Source organism: Salmo salar, unplaced genomic scaffold (genome assembly GCF_905237065.1).
Source record: "Salmo salar unplaced genomic scaffold, Ssal_v3.1, whole genome shotgun sequence".
In the NCBI taxonomy this organism is placed as follows: Eukaryota; Metazoa; Chordata; class Actinopteri; order Salmoniformes; family Salmonidae; genus Salmo; species Salmo salar.
Genome location: NW_025550804.1, coordinates 86,498 through 101,851, shown reverse-complemented (window position 1 = coordinate 101,851; position 15,354 = coordinate 86,498). Strand labels below are relative to the sequence as shown.

Genomic DNA, 15,354 nt, shown 5'->3' with positions numbered 1-15,354 from the left:
GAGACCAGTCTCTGTTCAGTCAGTGAGGACGTCTGAGAGACCAGCCTCTGTTCAGTCAGTGAGGACGTCTGAGAGACCAGTCTCTGTTCAGTCAGTGAGGACGTCTGAGAGGCCAGTCTCTGTTCAGTGAGGACGTCTGAGAGACCAGTCTCTGTTCAGTCAGTGAGGACGTCAGAGGCCAGCCTCTGTTCAGTCAGTGAGGATGTCTGAGAGGCCAGCCTCTGTTCAGTCAGTGAGGATGTCTGAGAGGCCAGTCTCTGTTCAGTCAGTGAGGACGTCTGAGAGGCCAGTCTCTGTTCAGTCAGTGAGGACGTCTGAGAGACCAGTCTCTGTTCAGTCAGTGAGGACGTCTGAGAGACCAGTCTCTGTTCAGTCAGTGAGGACGTCTGAGAGGCCAGTCTCTGTTCAGTCAGTGAGGACGTCTGAGAGGCCAGTCTCTGTTCAGTCAGTGAGGACGTCTGAGAGACCAGCCTCTGTTCAGTGAGGACGTCTGAGAGGCCAGTCTCTGTTCAGTCAGTGAGGACGTCTGAGAGTCCAGTCTCTGTTCAGTCAGTGAGGACGTCTGAGAGACCAGTCTCTGTTCAGTCAGTGAGGACGTCTGAGAGGCTAGCCTCTGTTCAGTCAGTGAGGACGTCTGAGAGACCAGTCTCTGTTCAGTCAGTGAGGACGTCTGAGAGACCAGTCTCTGATCAGTGAGGACGTCTGAGAGACCAGTCTCTGTTCAGTCAGTGAGGACGTCAGAGGCCAGCCTCTGTTCAGTCAGTGAGGACGTCTGAGAGACCAGTCTCTGTTCAGTCAGTGAGGACGTCTGAGAGACCAGTCTCTGTTCAGTGAGGACGTCTGAGAGACCAGTCTCTGTTCAGTCAGTGAGGACGTCTGAGAGGCCAGCCTCTGTTCAGTCAGTGAGGACGTCTGAGAGACCAGCCTCTGTTCAGTCAGTGAGGACGTCTGAGAGACCAGTCTCTGTTCAGTCAGTGAGGACGTCTGAGAGACCAGTCTCTGTTCAGTCAGTGAGGACGTCTGAGAGACCAGTCTCTGTTCAGTATGAGGACGTCAGAGACCAGTCTCTGTTCAGTCAGTGAGGACGTCTGAGAGACCAGTCTCTGTTCAGTCAGTGAGGACGTCTGAGAGACCAGTCTCTGTTCAGTCAGTGAGGACGTCTGAGAGACCAGTCTCTGTTCAGTCAGTGAGGACGTCAGAGGCCAGTCCTCTGTTCAGTCAGTGAGGACGTCTGAGAGGCCAGTCTCTGTTCAGTCAGTGAGGACGTCTGAGAGACCAGTCTCTGTTCAGTCAGTGAGGACGTCTGAGAGACCAGTCTCTGTTCAGTCAGTGAGGACGTCTGAGAGACCAGTCTCTGTTCAGTCAGTGAGGACGTCTGAGAGACCAGTCTCTGTTCAGTCAGTGAGGACGTCTGAGAGACCAGTCTCTGTTCAGTCAGTGAGGACGTCTGAGAGACCAGTCTCTGTTCAGTCAGTGAGGACGTCTGAGAGACCAGTCTCTGTTCAGTCAGTGAGGACGTCTGAGAGACCAGTCTCTGTTCAGTGAGGACGTCTGAGAGACCAGTCTCTGTTCAGTCAGTGAGGACGTCTGAGAGGCCAGCCTCTGTTCAGTCAGTGAGGACGTCTGAGAGACCAGCCTCTGTTCAGTCAGTGAGGACGTCTGAGAGACCAGTCTCTGTTCAGTCAGTGAGGACGTCTGAGAGACCAGTCTCTGTTCAGTCAGTGAGGACGTCTGAGAGGCCAGTCTCTGTTCAGTGAGGACGTCTGAGAGACCAGTCTCTGTTCAGTCAGTGAGGACGTCTGAGAGACCAGTCTCTGTTCAGTCAGTGAGACGTCTGAGAGACCAGTCTCTGTTCAGTCAGTGAGGACGTCTGAGAGGCCAGTCTCTGTTCAGTCAGTGAGGACGTCTGAGAGACCAGTCTCTGTTCAGTCAGTGAGGACGTCTGAGAGACCAGTCTCTGTTCAGTCAGTGAGGACGTCTGAGAGACCAGTCTCTGTTCAGTCAGTGAGGACGTCTGAGAGACCAGTCTCTGTTCAGTCAGTGAGGACGTCTGAGAGACCAGTCTCTGTTCAGTCAGTGAGGGACGTCTGAGAGACCAGTCTCTGTTCAGTCAGTGAGGACGTCTGAGAGACCAGTCTCTGTTCAGTCAGTGAGGACGTCTGAGAGACCAGCCTCTGTTCAGTCAGTGAGGACGTCTGAGAGACCAGTCTCTGTTCAGTCAGTGAGGACGTCTGAGAGACCAGTCTCTGTTCAGTCAGTGAGGACGTCTGAGAGACCAGTCTCTGTTCAGTCAGTGAGGACGTCTGAGAGACCAGTCTCTGTTCAGTCAGTGAGGACGTCTGAGAGACCAGTCTCTGTTCAGTCAGTGAGGACGTCTGAGAGACCAGTCTCTGTTCAGTCAGTGAGGACGTCTGAGAGACCAGTCTCTGTTCAGTCAGTGAGGACGTCTGAGAGACCAGTCTCTGTTCAGTCAGTGAGGGCGTCTGAGAGACCAGTCTCTGTTCAGTCAGTGAGGACGTCTGAGAGACCAGTCTCTGTTCAGTCAGTGAGGACGTCTAGAGACCAGCCTCTGTTCAGTCAGTGAGGACGTCTGAGAGACCAGCCTCTGTTCAGTCAGTGAGGACGTCTGAGAGACCAGTCTCTGTTCAGTCAGTGAGGACGTCTGAGAGACCAGTCTCTGTTCAGTCAGTGAGGACGTCTGAGAGACCAGTCTCTGTTCAGTCAGTGAGGACGTCTGAGAGACCAGTCTCTGTTCAGTCAGTGAGGACGTCTGAGAGACCAGTCTCTGTTCAGTCAGTGAGGACGTCTGAGAGACCAGTCTCTGTTCAGTCAGTGAGGACGTCTGAGAGGCCAGCCTCTGTTCAGTCAGTGAGGACGTCTGAGAGACCAGTCTCTGTTCAGTCAGTGAGGACGTCAGAGGCCAGCCTCTGTTCAGTCAGTGAGGATGTCTGAGAGGCCAGCCTCTGTTCAGTCAGTGAGGACGTCTGAGAGACCAGTCTCTGTTCAGTCAGTGAGGACGTCTGAGAGACCAGTCTCTGTTCAGTCAGTGAGGACGTCTGAGAGACCAGTCTCTGTTCAGTCAGTGAGGACGTCTGAGAGACCAGTCTCTGTTCAGTCAGTGAGGACGTCTGAGAGACCAGTCTCTGTTCAGTCAGTGAGGACGTCTGAGAGACCAGTCTCTGTTCAGTGAGGACGTCTGAGAGACCAGTCTCTGTTCAGTCAGTGAGGACGTCAGAGGCCAGCCTCTGTTCAGTCAGTGAGGATGTCTGAGAGGCCAGCCTCTGTTCAGTCAGTGAGGACGTCTGAGAGGCCAGTCTCTGTTCAGTCAGTGAGGACGTCTGAGAGACCAGTCTCTGTTCAGTCAGTGAGGACGTCTGAGAGGCCAGTCTCTGTTCAGTCAGTGAGGACGTCTGAGAGGCCAGTCTCTGTTCAGTCAGTGAGGACGTCTGAGAGACCAGTCTCTGTTCAGTCAGTGAGGACGTCAGAGGCCAGCCTCTGTTCAGTCAGTGAGGATGTCTGAGAGGCCAGTCTCTGTTCAGTCAGTGAGGACGTCAGAGAGACCAGTCTCTGTTCAGTCAGTGAGGACGTCTGAGAGGCCAGTCTCTGTTCAGTGAGGACGTCTGAGAGACCAGTCTCTGTTCAGTCAGTGAGGACGTCAGAGGCCAGCCTCTGTTCAGTCAGTGAGGATGTCTGAGAGGCCAGCCTCTGTTCAGTCAGTGAGGATGTCTGAGAGGCCAGTCTCTGTTCAGTCAGTGAGGACGTCTGAGAGACTAGTCTCTGTTCAGTCAGTGAGGACGTCTGAGAGACCAGTCTCTGTTCAGTCAGTGAGGACGTCTGAGAGACCAGTCTCTGTTCAGTCAGTGAGGACGTCTGAGAGACCAGTCTCTGTTCAGTCAGTGAGGACGTCTGAGAGACCAGTCTCTGTTCAGTCAGTGAGGACGTCTGAGAGACCAGTCTCTGTTCAGTAGAGGACGTCTGAGAGGCCAGTCTCTGTTCAGTCAGTGAGGACGTCTGAGAGACCAGTCTCTGTTCAGTCAGAGAGGACGTCTGAGAGACCAGTCTCTGTTCAGTCAGTGAGGACGTCTGAGAGGCCAGCCTCTGTTCAGTCAGTGAGGACGTCTGAGAGACCAGTCTCTGTTCAGTCAGTGAGGACGTCTGAGAGACCAGTCTCTGTCAGTCAGTGAGGACGTCTGAGAGCCAGTCTCTGTTCAGTCAGTGAGGACGTCTGAGAGACCAGTCTCTGTTCAGTCAGTGAGGACGTCTGAGAGACCAGTCTCTGTTCAGTCAGTGAGGACGTCTGAGAGACCAGTCTCTGTTCAGTGAGGGACGTCTGAGAGACCAGTCTCTGTTCAGTCAGTGAGGACATCTGAGAGGCCAGCCTCTGTTCAGTCAGTGAGGACGTCTGAGAGACCAGTCTCTGTTCAGTCAGTGAGGACGTCAGAGAGACCAGTCTCTGTTCAGTCAGTGAGGACGTCAGAGAGACCAGTCTCTGTTCAGTCAGTGAGGACGTCAGAGAGACCAGTCTCTGTTCAGTCAGTGAGGACGTCTGAGAGACCAGTCTCTGTTCAGTCAGTGAGGACGTCTGAGAGACCAGTCTCTGTTCAGTCAGTGAGGACGTCTGAGAGACCAGTCTCTGTTCAGTCAGTGAGGACGTCAGAGGCCAGCCTCTGTTCAGTCAGTGAGGATGTCTGAGAGGCCAGTCTCTGTTCAGTCAGTGAGGACGTCTGAGAGACCAGTCTCTGTTCAGTCAGTGAGGACGTCTGAGAGACCAGTCTCTGTTCAGTCAGTGAGGACGTCTGAGAGACCAGTCTCTGTTCAGTCAGTGAGGACGTCTGAGAGACCAGTCTCTGTTCAGTCAGTGAGGGACGTCTGAGAGACCAGTCTCTGTTCAGTCAGTGAGGACGTCTGAGAGACCAGTCTCTGTTCAGTCAGTGAGGACGTCTGAGAGACCAGTCTCTGTTCAGTCAGTGAGGACGTCTGAGAGACCAGTCTCTGTTCAGTGAGGACGTCTGAGAGACCAGTCTCTGTTCAGTCAGTGAGGACGTCAGAGGCCAGCCTCTGTTCAGTCAGTGAGGATGTCTGAGAGGCCAGCCTCTGTTCAGTCAGTGAGGACGTCTGAGAGGCCAGTCTCTGTTCAGTCAGTGAGGGACGTCTGAGAGACCAGTCTCTGTTCAGTCAGTGAGGACGTCAGAGAGACCAGTCTCTGTTCAGTCAGTGAGGACGTCTGAGAGACCAGTCTCTGTTCAGTCAGTGAGGACGTCTGAGAGGCCAGTCTCTGTTCAGTGAGGACGTCTGAGAGACCAGTCTCTGTTCAGTCAGTGAGGACGTCTGAGAGGCCAGTCTCTGTTCAGTCAGTGAGGACGTCCTGAGAGGCCAGTCTCTGTTCAGTCAGTGAGGACGTCTGAGAGACCAGTCTCTGTTCAGTCAGTGAGGACGTCTGAGAGACCAGTCTCTGTTCAGTCAGTGAGGACGTCTGAGAGACCAGTCTCTGTTCAGTCAGTGAGGACGTCTGAGAGACCAGTCTCTGTTCAGTCAGTGAGGACGTCTGAGAGACCAGTCTCTGTTCAGTGAGGACGTCTGAGAGACCAGTCTCTGTTCAGTCAGTGAGGGACGTCTGAGAGGCCAGCCTCTGTTCAGTCAGTGAGGACGTCTGAGAGACCAGTCTCTGTTCAGTCAGTGAGGACGTCTGAGAGACCAGTCTCTGTTCAGTCAGTGAGGACGTCAGAGAGACCAGTCTCTGTTCAGTCAGTGAGGACGTCAGAGAGACCAGTCTCTGTTCAGTCAGTGAGGATGTCTGAGAGACCAGTCTCTGTTCAGTCAGTGAGGACGTCTGAGAGACCAGTCTCTGTTCAGTCAGTGAGGACGTCTGAGAGACCAGTCTCTGTTCAGTCAGTGAGGACGTCTGAGAGACCAGTCTCTGTTCAGTCAGTGAGGACGTCTGAGAGACCAGTCTCTGTTCAGTCAGTGAGGACGTCTGAGAGGCCAGCCTCTGTTCAGTCAGTGAGGACGTCTGAGAGACCAGTCTCTGTTCAGTCAGTGAGGACGTCAGAGGCCAGCCTCTGTTCAGTCAGTGAGGATGTCTTAGAGGCCAGTCTCTGTTCAGTCAGTGAGGACGTCTGAGAGACCAGTCTCTGTTCAGTCAGTGAGGACGTCTGAGAGGCCAGTCTCTGTTCAGTCAGTGAGGGACGTCTGAGAGACCAGTCTCTGTTCAGTCAGTGAGGACGTCTGAGAGACCAGTCTCTGTTCAGTGAGGACGTCTGAGAGACCAGTCTCTGTTCAGTCAGTGAGGACGTCGAGAGGCCAGCCTCTGTTCTGTCAGTGAGGATGTCTGAGAGGCCAGCCTCTGTTCAGTCAGTGAGGACGTCTGAGAGGCCAGTCTCTGTTCAGTCAGTGAGGACGTCAGAGAGACCAGTCTCTGTTCAGTCAGTGAGGACGTCTGAGAGACCAGTCTCTGTTCAGTCAGTGAGGACGTCAGAGAGACCAGTCTCTGTTCAGTCAGTGAGGACGTCTGAGAGACCAGTCTCTGTTCAGTCAGTGAGGACGTCTGAGAGACCAGTCTCTGTTCAGTCAGTGAGGACGTCTGAGAGACCAGTCTCTGTTCAGTCAGTGAGGACGTCTGAGAGACCAGTCTCTGTTCAGTCAGTGAGGACGTCTGAGAGACCAGTCTCTGTTCAGTCAGTGAGGACGTCTGAGAGACCAGTCTCTGTTCAGTCAGTGAGGACGTCAGAGAGACCAGTCTCTGTTCAGTCAGTGAGGACGTCAGAGAGACCAGTCTCTGTTCAGTCAGTGAGGACGTCAGAGAGACCAGTCTCTGTTCAGTCAGTGAGGACGTCTGAGAGACCAGCCTCTGTTCAGTCAGTGAGGACGTCCGAGAGACCAGTCTCTGTTCAGTCAGTGAGGACGTCTGAGAGACCAGTCTCTGTTCAGTCAGTGAGGACGTCTGAGAGACCAGTCTCTGTTCAGTGAGGACGTCTGAGAGACCAGTCTCTGTTCAGTCAGTGAGGACGTCAGAGGCCAGCCTCTGTTCAGTCAGTGAGGATGTCTGAGAGGCCAGCCTCTGTTCAGTCAGTGAGGACGTCTGAGAGGCCAGTCTCTGTTCAGTCAGTGAGGACGTCTGAGAGACCAGTCTCTGTTCAGTCAGTGAGGACGTCAGAGAGACCAGTCTCTGTTCAGTCAGTGAGGACGTCTGAGAGACCAGTCTCTGTTCAGTCAGTGAGGACGTCTGAGAGGCCAGTCTCTGTTCAGTGAGGACGTCTGAGAGACCAGTCTCTGTTCAGTCAGTGAGGACGTCTGAGAGGCCAGTCTCTGTTCAGTCAGTGAGGACGTCTGAGAGGCCAGTCTCTGTTCAGTCAGTGAGGACGTCTGAGAGACCAGTCTCTGTTCAGTCAGTGAGGACGTCTGAGAGACCAGTCTCTGTTCAGTCAGTGAGACGTCTGAGAGACCAGTCTCTGTTCAGTCAGTGAGGACGTCTGAGAGACCAGTCTCTGTTCAGTCAGTGAGGACGTCAGAGGCCAGCCTCTGTTCAGTCAGTGAGGATGTTCTTAGAGGCCAGTCTCTGTTCAGTCAGTGAGGACGTCTGAGAGACCAGCCTCTGTTCAGTCAGTGAGGACGTCTGAGAGGCCAGTCTCTGTTCAGTCAGTGAGGACGTCTGAGAGACCAGTCTCTGTTCAGTCAGTGAGGACGTCTGAGAGACCAGTCTCTGTTCAGTGAGGACGTCTGAGAGACCAGTCTCTGTTCAGTCAGTGAGGACGTCAGAGGCCAGCCTCTGTTCTGTCAGTGAGGATGTCTGAGAGGCCAGCCTCTGTTCAGTCAGTGAGGACGTCTGAGAGGCCAGTCTCTGTTCAGTCAGTGAGGACGTCAGAGAGACCAGTCTCTGTTCAGTCAGTGAGGACGTCTGAGAGACCAGCCTCTGTTCAGTCAGTGAGGACGTCAGAGAGACCAGTCTCTGTTCAGTCAGTGAGGACGTCTGAGAGACCAGTCTCTGTTCAGTCAGTGAGGACGTCTGAGAGACCAGTCTCTGTTCAGTCAGTGAGGACGTCTGAGAGACCAGCCTCTGTTCAGTCAGTGAGGACGTCTGAGAGACCAGTCTCTGTTCAGTCAGTGAGGACGTCTGAGAGACCAGTCTCTGTTCAGTCAGTGAGGACGTCTGAGAGACCAGTCTCTGTTCAGTCAGTGAGGACGTCTGAGAGACCAGTCTCTGTTCAGTCAGTGAGGACGTCAGAGAGACCAGTCTCTGTTCAGTCAGTGAGGACGTCAGAGAGACCAGTCTCTGTTCAGTCAGTGAGGATGTCTGAGAGACCAGCCTCTGTTCAGTCAGTGAGGACGTCTGAGAGACCAGTCTCTGTTCAGTCAGTGAGGACGTCTGAGAGAGCAGCCTCTGTTCAGTCAGTGAGGATGTCTGAGAGACCAGTCTCTGTTCAGTCAGTGAGGACGTCTGAGAGGCCAGTCTCTGTTCAGTCAGTGAGGACGTCTGAGAGGCCAGTCTCTGTTCAGTCAGTGAGGACGTCTGAGAGACCAGTCTCTGTTCAGTCAGTGAGGACGTCAGAGGCCAGTCTCTGTTCAGTCAGTGAGGATGTCTGAGAGACCAGTCTCTGTTCAGTCAGTGAGGACGTCAGAGGCCAGCCTCTGTTCAGTCAGTGAGGATGTCTGAGAGGCCAGTCTCTGTTCAGTCAGTGAGGACGTCAGAGAGACCAGTCTCTGTTCAGTCAGTGAGGACGTCTGAGAGGCCAGTCTCTGTTCAGTGAGGACGTCTGAGAGACCAGTCTCTGTTCAGTCAGTGAGGACGTCTGAGAGGCCAGTCTCTGTTCAGTGAGGACGTCTGAGAGACCAGTCTCTGTTCAGTCAGTGAGGATGTCTGAGAGACCAGTCTCTGTTCAGTCAGTGAGGACGTCTGAGAGACCAGTCTCTGTTCAGTCAGTGAGGACGTCTGAGAGACCAGCCTCTGTTCAGTCAGTGAGGATGTCTGAGAGACCAGTCTCTGTTCAGTCAGTGAGGACGTCTGAGAGACCAGTCTCTGTTCAGTCAGTGAGGACGTCTGAGAGGCCAGTCTCTGTTCAGTCAGTGAGGACGTCTGAGAGGCCAGTCTCTGTTCAGTCAGTGAGGACGTCTGAGAGACCAGTCTCTGTTCAGTCAGTGAGGACGTCTGAGAGACCAGTCTCTGTTCAGTCAGTGAGGACGTCTGAGAGACCAGTCTCTGTTCAGTCAGTGAGGACGTCTGAGAGACCAGTCTCTGTTCAGTCAGTGAGGACGTCTGAGAGACCAGTCTCTGTTCAGTCAGTGAGGACGTCTGAGAGACCAGTCTCTGTTCAGTCAGTGAGGACGTCTGAGAGGCCAGCCTCTGTTCAGTCAGTGAGGACGTCTGAGAGACCAGTCTCTGTTCAGTCAGTGAGGACGTCAGAGGCCAGCCTCTGTTCAGTCAGTGAGGATGTCTTAGAGGCCAGTCTCTGTTCAGTCAGTGAGGACGTCTGAGAGACCAGTCTCTGTTCAGTCAGTGAGGACGTCTGAGAGACCAGTCTCTGTTCAGTCAGTGAGGACGTCTGAGAGACCAGTCTCTGTTCAGTCAGTGAGGACGTCTGAGAGACCAGTCTCTGTTCAGTGAGGACGTCTGAGAGACCAGTCTCTGTTCAGTCAGTGAGGACGTCAGAGGCCAGCCTCTGTTCTGTCAGTGAGGATGTCTGAGAGGCCAGCCTCTGTTCAGTCAGTGAGGACGTCTGAGAGGCCAGTCTCTGTTCAGTCAGTGAGGACGTCAGAGAGACCAGTCTCTGTTCAGTCAGTGAGGACGTCTGAGAGACCAGTCTCTGTTCAGTCAGTGAGGACGTCAGAGAGACCAGTCTCTGTTCAGTCAGTGAGGACGTCTGAGAGACCAGTCTCTGTTCAGTCAGTGAGGACGTCTGAGAGACCAGTCTCTGTTCAGTCAGTGAGGACGTCTGAGAGACCAGTCTCTGTTCAGTCAGTGAGGACGTCTGAGAGACCAGTCTCTGTTCAGTCAGTGAGGACGTCTGAGAGACCAGTCTCTGTTCAGTCAGTGAGGACGTCTGAGAGACCAGTCTCTGTTCAGTCAGTGAGGACGTCTGAGAGACCAGTCTCTGTTCAGTCAGTGAGGACGTCGAGAGACCAGTCTCTGTTCAGTCAGTGAGGACGTCAGAGAGACCAGTCTCTGTTCAGTCAGTGAGGACGTCAGAGAGACCAGTCTCTGTTCAGTCAGTGAGGATGTCTGAGAGACCAGTCTCTGTTCAGTCAGTGAGGACGTCTGAGAGACCAGTCTCTGTTCAGTCAGTGAGGACGTCTGAGAGAGCAGCCTCTGTTCAGTCAGTGAGGATGTCTGAGAGACCAGTCTCTGTTCAGTCAGTGAGGACGTCTGAGAGGCCAGTCTCTGTTCAGTCAGTGAGGACGTCTGAGAGGCCAGTCTCTGTTCAGTCAGTGAGGACGTCTGAGAGACCAGTCTCTGTTCAGTCAGTGAGGACGTCAGAGGCCAGTCTCTGTTCAGTCAGTGAGGATGTCTGAGAGACCAGTCTCTGTTCAGTCAGTGAGGACGTCAGAGGCCAGCCTCTGTTCAGTCAGTGAGGATGTCTGAGAGGCCAGTCTCTGTTCAGTCAGTGAGGACGTCAGAGAGACCAGTCTCTGTTCAGTCAGTGAGGACGTCTGAGAGGCCAGTCTCTGTTCAGTGAGGACGTCTGAGAGACCAGGCTCTGTTCAGTCAGTGAGGACGTCTGAGAGGCCAGTCTCTGTTCAGTGAGGACGTCTGAGAGACCAGTCTCTGTTCAGTCAGTGAGGACGTCTGAGAGACCAGTCTCTGTTCAGTCAGTGAGGACGTCTGAGAGACCAGTCTCTGTTCAGTCAGTGAGGACGTCTGAGAGACCAGTCTCTGTTCAGTCAGTGAGGACGTCTGAGAGACCAGTCTCTGTTCAGTGAGGACGTCTGAGAGACCAGTCTCTGTTCAGTCAGTGAGGACGTCTGAGAGGACAGTCTCTGTTCAGTGAGGACGTCTGAGAGACCAGTCTCTGTTCAGTGAGGACGTCTGAGAGGCCAGTCTCTGTTCAGTCAGTGAGGACGTCAGAGGCCAGTCTCTGTTCAGTGAGGACAGCACAGCTCATCTCTCTCAACACTACCAGTTTATCCTTCACATTGACATCTAGTACTGAGTGTCCCACAAACTATTACTGCACGTTACCGTACTGCCAAGAAGAAACATCACACAGATCCACTTGTGTTGGCTATATAAAGGTTATTTCCTGTTAGGGTTAGAGGGGACAAAATGGAAATACGCATAGGGCTGAAAATACAAACTCTGGTTGCTTAGTTACGCTACAGTCTGGGGACATTGAACACAGTGGACATGGTCAGAGTGATGTCATCAGTGGTGTTGTGAGTCACTCCCGCTGAAGTAGTTTCAGCTCAGACAGACCCAAAATGGCACCCTATTTACCCAGAGTGCACCACTATTGGTCTCGGCCTTTAAAAGGCTGGAATGGGGTGTCACCTGAGGTTTGAACAGTGCTCTTTAATAAGCGGCATCACTGTCACTCCACGGTGAGGGAACCAAGGCACTTTGGACCGATCAGAACAAATAAGGCTGTATATCAAGGAGTAAAACATGTCAACACAGGGCCAGGCTAGTCAGCCAGCCTCTGTCCCTGTCCCTCTGCCAGGCTAGTCAGCCAGCCTCTGTCCCTGTCCCTCTGCCAGGCTAGTCAGCCAGCCTCTGTCCCTGTCCCTCTGCCAGGCTAGTCAGCCAACCTCTGTCCCTGTCCCTCTGCCAGGCTAGTCAGCCAGCCTCTGTCCCTGTCCCTCTGCCAGGCTAGTCAGCCAGCCTCTGTCTCTGTCCCTCTGCCAGGCTAGTCAGCCAACCTCTGTCCCTGTCCCTCTGCCAGGCTAGTCAGCCAGCCTCTGTCCCTGTCCCTCTGCCAGGCTAGTCAGCCAGCCTCTGTCCCTGTCCCTCTGCCAGGCTAGTCAGCCAGCCTCTGTCCCTGTCCCTTTGCCAGGCTAGTCAGCCAGCCTCTGTCCCTGTCCCTCTGCCAGGCTAGTCAGCCAGCCTCTGTCCCTGTCCCTCTGCCAGGCTAGTCAGCCAGCCTCTGTCCCTGTCCCAGGCTAGTCAGCCAGCCTCTGTCCGTGTGTGTGCGTGTGTGCGCGTGTGCGCGTGTGCGTGTGATCTGCCTGACTGAATCTGAACCGTGTATGAATGTCATTCCTCAGACGACTCTTCAACCAAGTCCTCCATAACATCCTATAGTCACTATTTCACCCTGAAAAACCACTGGCTTGTGTGTGTGTGTGTGTGTGTAGGGGGAAACGGTATCACGGTTTCTACAGCAGCTGAGAGATCAGTTGTTTTGAGTGTGACAGAAAATAAAACTAGATATCAGTGGAACAGATGTAAGACTTCAAATCCTGTTTTACTGCCTCCACTGTTCTCAACCTGGTTTATTTTTCAGGGGTTCAGTATCGTGTGATCCCTGCCTCCACGGATGTACGCGAGTGACGAGAAGAAGAAGAGGGGGAGAGGAAGAGGAAGAGGGGGGCCTTACTTGATGGAGTTTCTGAAGTGATCTTCGGCCGGTTTTTTCACAGTGCAGCTGTTGAGCAGCCACAGATCAGCCTCTGCTGGGTCCTCTGGAGGGAGAGAGAGAGGGAGAGAAACAGAGGGAGAGAGAGAGAGAACAGAGGGAGAGAGAAACAGAGGGAGAGAGAGAGAGAGAGAGAAACAGAGGGAGAGAGAGAGAAACAGAGGGAGAGAGAGAGAGAAACAGAGGGAGAGAGAGAGAAACAGAGGGAGAGAGAGGGAGAAACAGAGGGAGAGAGGGAGAGAAACAGAGGGAGAGAGAGAGAAACAGAGGAAGAGAGAGCGAAACAGAGGGAGAGAGAGAGAGAAACAGAGGGAGAGAGAGAGAAACAGAGGGAGAGAGAGAGAAACAGAGGGAGAGAGAGAGAAACAGAGGGAGAGAGAGAGAGAAACAGAGGGAGAGAGAGAGAAACAGAGGGAGAGAGAGAGAGAAACAGAGGGAGAGAGAGAGAAACAGCGGGAGAGAGAGAGAAACAGAGAGAGAGGGAGAGAGAAACAGCGGGAGAGAGAGAGAAACAGCGGGAGAGAGAGAGAAACAGCGGGAGAGAGAGAGAAGGAGCGAGACAGAGATGGAAGGAGAGGGAGTAAGTGAAGAGAGAGAGGTGGAGGGAAGACAACAGAAGTTCAGTATTAGATCAAATCAAAGCTGAACAACCCAGGACCCTTCAGCCCGTTCCACACACCCATTAATACTGCACTTCTCCAGTTACTGCAATTAATTGTGTGTCCTCCCCTCCTCCCCTTCTCCTCCTCCCCTCCTGACCAGAGCAACGAGGGGAGGTGAGGCGGAATACGATGCCAGGATCAGCTGGACCTCAGGGGGATAGTGGCAGTCCTATCGTCCATAGCCCAGCCTCCACGCTATCTGCCAGGAGATATGTCACACTGTGTAATAAATAAACAGAAACACACAGTATGATTCTAGGCCAGCCTGCCTGGCGCAGTGCAAGCCTCCTGCATCCACCCACACCGCTGAACTAGATATTTCACTTACTATCCATTACCCAGCCTCACTGAAGCAAACACAGGCCCTGTTTCGCTTGCTTGCTCACCCCCCGTCGGGCTCTGAGGCTCTAAGGAGGCAGACTCTCACACACACACCCCCCGTCGGGCTCTGAGGCTCTAAGGGAGGCAGACTCTCAGCACCACACAGGTCGCAGGCAGGGTGAACCCAGGAACCATCCCGACACCCCCTTCTTGCTTTTCCTCGCCTCAGATAACAACATATCAAAGGCCTACACCCAGAGAGAGGAGGCAGGGATAGGCCTACACCCAGAGAGAGGAGGCAGGGATAGGCCTACACCCAGAGAGAGGAGGCAGGGATAGGCCTACACCCAGAGAGAGGAGACAGGGATAGGCCTACACCCAGAGAGAGGAGGCAGGGATAGGCCAGGCACCTTAAGACACCCCCTCCCTTCCTCATCACATCCTGATAGGAGACAAGCTATTGTAAACAACGAGGCTAGGCTACAGTGTGTTAGCGTGATGGTATGTAGGACACCATTAAATTCCATATGGCCTCCTATTCCCTAGATAGTGAACCACGTTTTACCGGAGCCCTGGTCAACAGTAGGAAATAAAATCAGGGGTCGCATTAACTTTACTATATCTGCATTTTTTACAAAACCCACCCAAAAAATAAAAACTGTGTTTTAAACCATTTCACACGTTTTTAATGTTGAAAATCTGTGTTTGTTGGTTCAGTAGAAAATCAGGGGCGTACAAATCGTTTTCATACAAATTAAATTAATGGAAAACATTCGACAGAAGAAAACATTTGCGTGCAAAACTATTTGGCGAAGAAAAAAATGTATTTTTGCAAAAACAATGCGTGGCTCTCTGATTTCTCATGTTATCATCGAAATAAAATATTTGGCCTTTTACATTCATGATTTGGCGCGAACAGTGACTGAAGCCGAGAATAAATCACAAATTACAACAAGAAGCTAAATATTTATTCGGCGTGAAAAAACGCTGACGTCTGTGTTCATGCAAACCCTGTAAATATATAACAGGATACCATTAGGAACACACCCACAGTGTTAAAGCCTATATAACAGGATACCATTAGGAACACACCCACAGTGTTAAAGCCTATATAACAGGATCCCATTAGGAACACACCCACAGTGTTAAAGCCTATATAACAGGGTCCCATTAGGAACACACCCACAGTGTTAAAGCCTATATAACAGGATACCATTAGGAACACACCCACAGTGTTAAAGCCTATATAACAGGATCCCATTAGGAACACACCCACAGTGTTAAAGCCTATATAACAGGATCCCATTAGGAACACACCCACAGTGTTAAAGCCTATATAACAGGATACCATTAGGAACACACCCACAGTGTTAAAGCCTATATAACAGGATCCCATTAGGAACACACCCACAGTGTTAAAGCCTATATAACAGGATACCATTAGGAACACACCCACAGTGTTAAAGCCTATATAACAGGATACCATTAGGAACACACCCACAGTGTTAAAGCCTATATAACAGGATACCATTAGGAACACACCCACAGTGTTAAAGCCTATATAACAGGATACCATTAGGAACACACCCACAGTGTTAAAGCCTATATAACAGGATCCCATTAGGAACACACCCACAGTGTTAAAGCCTATATAACAGGATCCCATTAGGAACACACCCACAGTGTTAAAGCCTATATAACAGGATACCATTAGGAACACACCCACAGTGTTAAAGCCTATATAACAGGATCCCATTAGGAACACACCCACAGTGTTAAAGCCTATATAACAGGATACCATTAGGAAC

The 15,354-nt window shown here is 52.4% G+C and overlaps 1 long non-coding RNA gene across 1 annotated transcript in view; it reads right to left on the bottom strand.

Moving 5' to 3' along the window:
• The window catches only part of LOC123740020 (uncharacterized), a 122,917-nt gene extending 110,324 nt beyond the window's left edge, over positions 1-12,593 (bottom strand). Inside the window, exon 1 of the long non-coding RNA XR_006768107.1 lies at positions 12,525-12,593. This is a non-coding gene — a long non-coding RNA (uncharacterized lncRNA). The remainder of the gene's footprint in view (positions 1-12,524) is intronic.
• Between the last annotated feature and the right edge of the window lie 2,761 nt (positions 12,594-15,354).